Source organism: Arachis stenosperma, chromosome 4, assembly GCF_014773155.1.
Source record: "Arachis stenosperma cultivar V10309 chromosome 4, arast.V10309.gnm1.PFL2, whole genome shotgun sequence".
NCBI classification, from domain to species: Eukaryota; Viridiplantae; Streptophyta; class Magnoliopsida; order Fabales; family Fabaceae; genus Arachis; species Arachis stenosperma.
In genome coordinates, this window is record NC_080380.1 from 58,365,964 (window position 1) to 58,372,946 (window position 6,983).

Genomic DNA, 6,983 nt, shown 5'->3' on the forward strand with positions numbered 1-6,983 from the left:
AATTGCAAGTTCCATGGACTTTCAATGGAAGATCCTCATCAGTTTTTAGCTGAATTCTTGCAAATCTGTGACACAGTCAAGACTAATGGGGTTAACCCTGAGGTCTACAGACTGATGCTATTCCCTTTTGCTGTAAGAGACAGAGCTAGAATATGGTTGGATTCTCAACCTAAAGAAAGCCTGGACTCTTGGGAAAAGCTAGTCAATGCCTTCTTGGCAAAGTTCTTTCCACCACAAAGATGGAGTAAGCTTAGAGTGGAAGTCCAAACCTTCAGACAGAAGGATGGAGAATCCCTCTATGAAGCTTGGGAAAGATACAAACAATTGATCAGAAGATGTCCTTCTGACATGCTTTCTGAATGGAGCATCATAGGTATTTTCTATGATAGTCTCTCTGAACTATCTAAGATGTCCTTGGATAGCTCTGCTGGAGGATCTCTTCATCTGAAGAAGACGCCTACAGAAGCTCAAGAGCTCATTGAAATGGTTGCAAATAACCAATTCATGTACACTTCTGAGAGAAATCCTGTGAACAATGGGACAAGTCAGAAGAAAGGAGTTCTCGAGATTGATACTCTGAACGCCATTTTGGCTCAGAATAAAATATTGACTCAACAAGTCAATTTGATTTCTCAAAGTCTGTATGGAATGCAAAATGCACCAAGCAGTACTAAGGATGCTTCATCTGAGGAAGAAGCTTATGATCCTGAGAACCCTTCCATGGAAGAGGTGAATTACCTAGGAGAACCCTATGGAAACACCTATAATTCTTCATGGAGAAATCACCCAAATCTCTCATGGAAGAATCAAGAGAGACCTCAACAAGGTTTCAATAACAATAATGGTGGAAGAAACAGGTTTAGCAATAGCAAGCCTTTTCCATCATCTTCTCAGCAACAGACAGAGAGTTCTAAGCAGAATACTTCTGACTTAGCAACAATGGTCTCTGATCTAATAAAGACCACTCAAAGTTTCATGAATGAAACAAGGTCCTCCATCAGAAATTTGGAAGGACAAGTGGGTCAGCTGAGCAAGAAAGTTACTGAACTCCCTCCTAGTACTCTCCCAAGTAATACAGAAGAAAATCCAAAAGGAGAGTGCAAAGCCATAACCATGGCCGAATGTGGAGAGGAAAGAGAGGAGGAGGACGCCACTGAGGAAGACCTCAGTGGGCGTGTACCAATCTCCTCTGAGTTCCAATGGGAATCTGAGGCTCAAAATGAGACCATAGAGATTCCATTGGACTTACTTCTGCCATTCATGAGCTCTGATGAGTATTCTTCCTCTGAAGAGGATGAGTATGTCACTGAAGAGCAAGTTGCTAAATACCTTGGAGCAATCATGAAGCTAAATGACAAGTTATTTGGAAATGAGACTTGGGAGGATGAACCCCCCTTGCTCACCAAAGAACTGGATGACTTGTCTAGGCAGAAACTGCCTCAAAAGAGGCAGGATCCTGGGAAGTTTTCTATACCTTGTACCATAGGCACCATGACCTTCAATAAGGCCTTGTGTGACTTAGGGTCAAGTGTAAACCTCATGCCCCTCTCTGTAATGGAGAAATTAGGGATCTTTGAGGTGCAAGCTGCAAGAATCTCATTAGAGATGGCAGACAATTCAAGAAAACAAGCTCATGGACTTGTAGAGAATGTTTTGGTGAAGATTGAAGACCATTACATCCCTACTAATTTCATAGTCCTAGAGACTGGGAAGTGCATGGATGAATCCATCATCCTTGGCAGACCCTTCCTAGCCACAGCAAAGGCTGTGATTGATGTTGATAGAGGAGAGTTGATCATTCAAGTGAATGAAGAATCCTTGGTGTTTAAGGCCCAAGGACATCCCTCTATCATCATGGAGAGGAAGCATGAAGAGCTTCTCTCAAAACAGAGCCAAGCAGAGCCCCCACAGTCAAACTCTAAGTTTGGTGTTGGGAGGCCACAACCAAACTCTAAGTTTGGTGTTGAACCCCCACATTCAAACTCTAAGTTTGGTGTTGGGAGGTTCCAACACGGTTCTGAGCATTTCTGAGGCTCCATGAGAGTCCTCTGTCAAGCTAATGACATTAAAGAAGCGCTTGTTGGGAGGCAACCCAATGTTTTATAGTTAACTATTTTCTTTTGTTATTTTATCTTTTTTGTAGGTTGATGATCATAAGAAGTCACAAAAACAATGAAAAAAGCAAAAACAGAATGAAAAACAGGAAGAAAAACAGCACACCCTGGAGGAAGAAGCTGCTGGCGTTTAAACGCCAGTAAGCCTAGCAGTTGGGCGTTTAACGCCCAGTCTGGCACCATTCTGGGCGTTTAACACCAGAAAGGGGCACCAGCCTGGCGTTAAACGCCAGAAAAGGGCAACAACCTGGCGTTAAACGCCAGGAATGGGCACCAGCCCGGCGTTTAACGCCAGAAATGGCTCAAAACGTGGATTTTGATGCCATTTGGTGCAGGGATGACATTTCCTTGACACCACAGGATCTGTGGACCCCACAGGACCCCACCACCACTCTCTCTCTTCTTCCCCCATTCACCAATCACCTCAATACCTCTTCCCCAAAAACCCTTCACCTATCAAATCCCATCTTTCTCTTCACCACTCACATCCATCCTTCATAAATCCCCACCAACCTCACCCTTCAAATTCAAACCACTTTCCCTCCCAAACCCACCCATCATGGCCGAACCATTACCCCCCCTCTCTCCTATATATACCCTTCTTCAACCCTTCATTTTCACACAAACTAAAGACCCCTTCTTTCCCTTCTTGGCCGAACCCACCACCCTCCCCCTCTTCCTCATTTCTTCTTCTTCTACTCTCTTCTTTCTTCTTTTGCTCGAGGACGAGCAAACATTTTAAGTTTGGTGTGGTAAAAGCGTTGCTTTTTCGTTTTTCCATAACCGTTTATGGCATCCAAGGCCGGAGAAACCTCTAGAAAGAGGAAAGGGAAGGCAAAAGCTTCCACCTCCGAGTCATGGGAGATGGATAGATTCCTCTCAAGGGTGCATCAAGACCACTTCTATGAAGTTGTGGCCTTGAAGAAGGTGATCCCCGAGGTCCCCTTTTCACTCAAAAAGGGTGAATATCCGGAGATCCGCCATGAGATCCGAAGAAGAGGTTGGGAAGTACTTACCAACCCCATTCAACAAGTCGGAATCTTGATGGTTCAAGAGTTCTATGCCAATGCATGGATCACAAAGAACCATGACCAAAGTGTGAACCCGAACCCAAAGAATTATCTCACTATGGTTCGGGGGAAATACTTGGATTTCAGTCCGGAGAGTGTGAGGGTGGCATTCAACTTGCCTATGATGCAAGGAGATGAGCATCCTTACACTAGAAGGGTCAACTTTGATCAAAGGTTGGACCAAGTCCTCACAATCATATGTGAAGAGGGCGCACAATGGAAGCAAGATTCAAGAGGAAAGCCGGTTCAATTGAGAAGGCATGACCTCAAGCCCGTGGCTAGAGGATGGTTAGAGTTCATACAACGCTCAATCATTCCCACTAGCAACCGGTCCGAAGTTACCATAGACCGGGCTATCATGATCCATAGCATCATGATTGAAGAAGAAGTGGAAGTTCATGAGGTTATAGCCCAAAAACTCTACAAGGTGGCGGACAAGACCTCCACTTTGGCAAGGTTAGCCTTTCCTCACCTCATTTGTCACCTCTGTTATTCAGTTGGAGTTGACATAGAGGGAGATACCCCCATTGATGAGGACAAGCCCATCACCAAGAAAAGGATGGAGTACACAAGAGACCCCTCTCATCAAGAGATCCCTGAGATGCCTCAAGGGATGCACTTTCCTCCACAAAATTATTGGGAGCAACTAAACACCTCCCTAGGAGAATTGAGTTCCAACATGGGACAACTAAGGGTGGAGCATCAAGAACACTCCATTCTCCTCCATGAAATTAGAGAAGATCAAAGAATCATGAGGGAGGAGCAACAAAGACAAGGAAGAGACATTGAGGAGCTCAAGCACTCCATAGGATCTTCAAGAGCAAGAAAGAGCCGCCATCACTAAGGTGGACCCATTCCTTGATTTCCTTGTTCTTTATTCTTCTGTTTTTCGACTTTTATGCTTATGGTTATCCATGTTTGTGTCTTGTGATCATTAGTGTCTTAGTGTCTATGCCTTAAAGTTATGAATGTCCTATGAATCCATCACCTCTCTTAAATAAAAACGTGCTTAATTGAAAAGGAAAGAATTGCATGAATTCTGAATTTTACAATAGTTTAATTATTTTGATGTGGTGGCAACACTTTTGTTCTCTGAATGTATGCTTGAACAGTGCATATGACTTTTGAATTTGTGGTTCATGAATGTTGGCTCTTGAAAGAATGATGAAAAAGGAGACATGTTACTGAGGATCTGAAAAATCATTCAAAATGATTCTTGAAGCAAGAAAAAGCAGAAAAAAAGAAAAAAAAAACCGAAAAAGAAAGAAAAAAAAAAGAAAGAAAAAGAAAGAAATAAAGTTGTGATCCAAGGCAATTAAGAGTGTGCTTAAGAACCCTGGACACCTCTAATTGGGGACTTTAGCAAAGCTGAGTCACAATCTGAGTTATTTCTAGTAATCCATTTTCAGGGCTGGCCAGGCCTCTTTTTCTATGGATTTACTTTTTATAACTTTTGCTTGTTTGACTGGTCCGACTTCTTTGTGTCGGTCCGTCTTTTCTTATGGATTACTTTTGATAAATTCTTGCATTATTCTGTTTTCATCACTTTTTCATCTTGCCAATTTTGTAGAAATTGGGGAGTGCATTTTTCTTGGCTGACTTTGGATGAATTCGATTTTCATTTTGTCGACCTTGTCGAGTAGTCAATTTGGTTTTCACTTTGGCGATCTGTAGCTTTATAATCGGGCGATGAATTTTTGCATTTTCAGATTAATGCGTCTTGATAAAGATAATTTGTAGAAAATATGAAAAAACTTTATTTGTAAATAGGAAATATGCAAATATAAACATGTGGGTCTTACCCTTTTTAAGTCAAGTAATTTTGCAGATCTTGTCTTGGTGCCTCGTTAAAAAACCTTTTTCAGGAAAAAGAGTGCACTGCTGACCTAAGATCTTTTTATTACTTCTAGCTATAATACCTTCTTAGGTTGCAGGCGTGGCACGACCTTGGTAGCTCTCGCCCCTCGAGTTTGGACACTTTATAGTAGCCTTTTCCCAATACCTCTGTGACTCGGTAGGGTCCTTTCCAGTTAGCCGCTAGTTTTCCCTCTCCGGGTCGACTTGTTCCGATATCATTTCGGATTAGGATGAGGTCATTGTTGGTGAAGCTTCGCTGCACTACCTTTCGATTGTACCTTGAGGCCATGAGACATTTTAATACTTCTTCTCTGATCCGAGCTCTTTCTCGGACTTCCGGAAGTAGGTCGAGCTCTTCCTTTTGAAGTTGGGAGTTTACTTTGTCGCTGTAGAGGATCATCCTAGGAGGTCCTTTTTTGACTTCTACCAGTATCATTGCCTCTACTCCATAAGCCAATCGGAATGGTGATTTCTTTGTAGTGGAATGTGGGGTTGTCCAATATGCCCAGAGGACTTGTGGGAGCTCTTCGGCCCAGGCTCTCTTTGCATCCTGTAGCCTCCGTTTTAACCTGGCTAGTATGACTTTATTGGCAGCTTCTACCTATCCATTAGCTTGCGGGTGTTGTACGGATGTGAATTGGTGCTTTATTTTCAAGTCGGCTACCAACATTCTAAAGCCTGCATCTGTGAATTGAGTGCCATTATCCGTGGTAATAGAGTAAGGAACCTGATGAGCGGATAATTTGTATGCTTTTGGCATTGTTTTTAGTATGTTTTTGGTAGTTTTAGTTGAGTTTTATTATATTTTTATTAGTTTTTAGTTAAAATTCACTTTTCTGGACTTTACTATGAGTTTGTGTGTTTTTCTGTGATTTCAGGTATTTTCTGGCTGAAATTGAGGGACCTGAGCAAAAATCTGATCCAGAGACTCAAAAGGACTGCAGATGCTGTTGGATTCTGACCTCCCTGCACTCGAAGTAGATTTTCTGGAGCTACAGAAGCCCAATTGGCGCGCTCTCAACGGCGTTGGAAAGTAGACATCCTGGGCTTTCCAGCAATATATAATAGTCCATACTTTGCCCAAGATTTGATGGCCCAAACCGGCGTTCAAAGTCACCTCAAGAAATTCCAGCGTTAAACGCCGGAACTGGCACCTAATTGGGAGTTAAACGCCCAAACTGGCACTAAAGCTGGCGTTTAACTCCAAGGAGAGTCTCTACACGAAATTGCTTCATTGCTCAGCCCAAGCACACACCAAGTGGGCCCGGAAGTGGATTTTTATGTCATTTACTCATCTATGTACTAGTTTTCTATAAGTAGGACCTTTTACTATTGTATAGAAACATCTAAGACTTTGGGTAGCTATCTTTGTTTTTATGCTATCTTAGACCTTTGGGAGGCTGGCCATTCGGCCATGCCTAGACCTTGTTCTTATGTATTTTCAACGGTGGAGTTTCTACACACCATAGATTAAGGTGTGGAGCTCTGCTGTACCTCGAGTATTAATGCAATTACTATTGTTCTTCCATTCAATTCCGCTTGTTCTTTTACCAAGATATCACTTGTTCTTCAACATGATGAAGGTGATGATTGACGCCCATCACCATTCTCACCCATGAACAAGGTGACTGACAACCATTCTTGTTCTACAAGCATCTGAGGCTTAGTGAATATCTCTTGGATTCCTGATTGCACGATGCATGGTTGATCGCCTGACAACCGAGTGCTCGCCTGACAAACGAGCCAACCATTCCGTGAGATCAGAGTCTTCGTGGTATAGGCAAGAACTGATGGCTGCATTCAAGAGAATCCGGAAGGTCTAACCTTGTCTGTGGTATTCTGAGTAGGATTCAATGATTGAATGACTGTGACGTGCTTCAAACCTGTAACCTACTGGGCGTTAGTGACAGACGCAAAAGAGTGATTCTATTCCGGTAGGGGA

The 6,983-nt window shown here is 42.8% G+C and overlaps 1 non-coding gene across 1 annotated transcript; it reads right to left on the reverse strand.

The window, feature by feature from the left end:
* Positions 1 to 246: 246 nt before the first annotated feature.
* LOC130977385 (small nucleolar RNA R71) lies at positions 247 to 354 on the reverse strand. Its single transcript, XR_009085077.1, has one exon. It is a non-coding gene; the product is annotated as a small nucleolar RNA R71 (small nucleolar RNA).
* Positions 355 to 6,983: the final 6,629 nt, after the last annotated feature.